This window comes from Malurus melanocephalus, unplaced genomic scaffold, assembly GCF_030028575.1.
Source record: "Malurus melanocephalus ecotype Western Australia unplaced genomic scaffold, MMel_1.1 scaffold_594, whole genome shotgun sequence".
NCBI lineage: Eukaryota > Metazoa > Chordata > Aves > Passeriformes > Maluridae > Malurus > Malurus melanocephalus.
In genome coordinates this window covers 148,308-149,550 of record NW_026623826.1, presented here as the reverse complement: position 1 = coordinate 149,550, position 1,243 = coordinate 148,308, and positions in this window count along the sequence as shown.

Below are 1,243 nucleotides of genomic sequence, written 5' to 3'. Positions count from 1 at the left end.
TGCAGGCAGGGATCAGTGCAGGGTGCTYGGGGGGCTGCAGGGAGAGCCCCCCGCCCATCCCAGAGCTGCTGCCTGTGATGTTCTCTGTGCCCCACAGGATCACACATCAGCCCCTTCTGTGGGAGCTCAGCAAGGCTGGGAGTGGGGGGACATGGTAGGGGACAGCACTGAGAGAAGAGCGGCCCCCAGGGTGGTTCATGTCCCCTCTTTGTGCCCCAAACTGTGCTGGCACCACCCCCTTGGCCCCCACCCCGCACTCAGCCCCAAAGGATTGGTCAGGACAGATTCACTTGGGCATGGACACCTTTATTGGCCTTGGGTGGCCCGGGCAGGGCAGGAGCAGCGTGAGGCCACCTGTCTCTGAGCCACGTCCCCTGGCAGTGATTGGTGACCCACAGCGACATCCAGCACCCCCGGTGGGTGCTCCCAGGGGCTCCCAGTCCCACCTCACCCCACCCCGGGGCCCTGTACCTCCATTCCCGGCTCTTCCTCAGCAGTGGCTCCCCGGGATGGCCGCCGAGCCGTGGCCCCAAGAACAGTATTTCCAGGAATCCCCAACCTAGTGCCTAAGGGATTCCTGGGAAAACTGGACCCTGAGGACACGGCACCCCAGGCTCTGCGCCGGCCCTGCGTGTCCTCTCCGCTGTCTGGGCTCCGTGTGTGATGAGGGGACAGCCAGCACCGTGTCCCTGCTGTGCCCCCACCCCTCACACCTCTGTGAGTGCCCAGCGCTGGGTTGGGGGTGCTGACCAGTGCCAGGGGTCCCTCTGCTGCAAGGAAAACCTCCCCACCCTCCGGAATCCCTGGCGGGAGCTTTGGATGAGCCCTTTTCCTGCAGGCGGGGCCGAGCTCTCCTCGGTCACTTGTCCCCAGGTGCGCAGTTCCTCCCTTCCCGAGCTACAGTGCTTCATCTCAGACTCCCAATTGACCAGAGATGCAGCACTGCACCTTGGGCTGGGGGACATGGCCGTGGCCGTGCTGCCCCTGGCTGCGTGGCACTGCCAGGCTGAGGGGTCCCCCGCCACCAGAGCTGTGTGCCCCTGTCCCCAGCGGGATGGCAGGACAGGCCTGGGGGACAGGGATACGGACAGGGGATGGATGAGCAGTGGGGCTGCCCCTAAATCCCAAATGCATCTCCCCGGTGCAGAGCTGGGTAAAGGGTGAGGGTGGTGGGGGGGCTGAGAGTGCCACACAGCACGTCCCTCGCTGTCCCCTCCCCACCCCGGGGCATGAGGAGCATGTG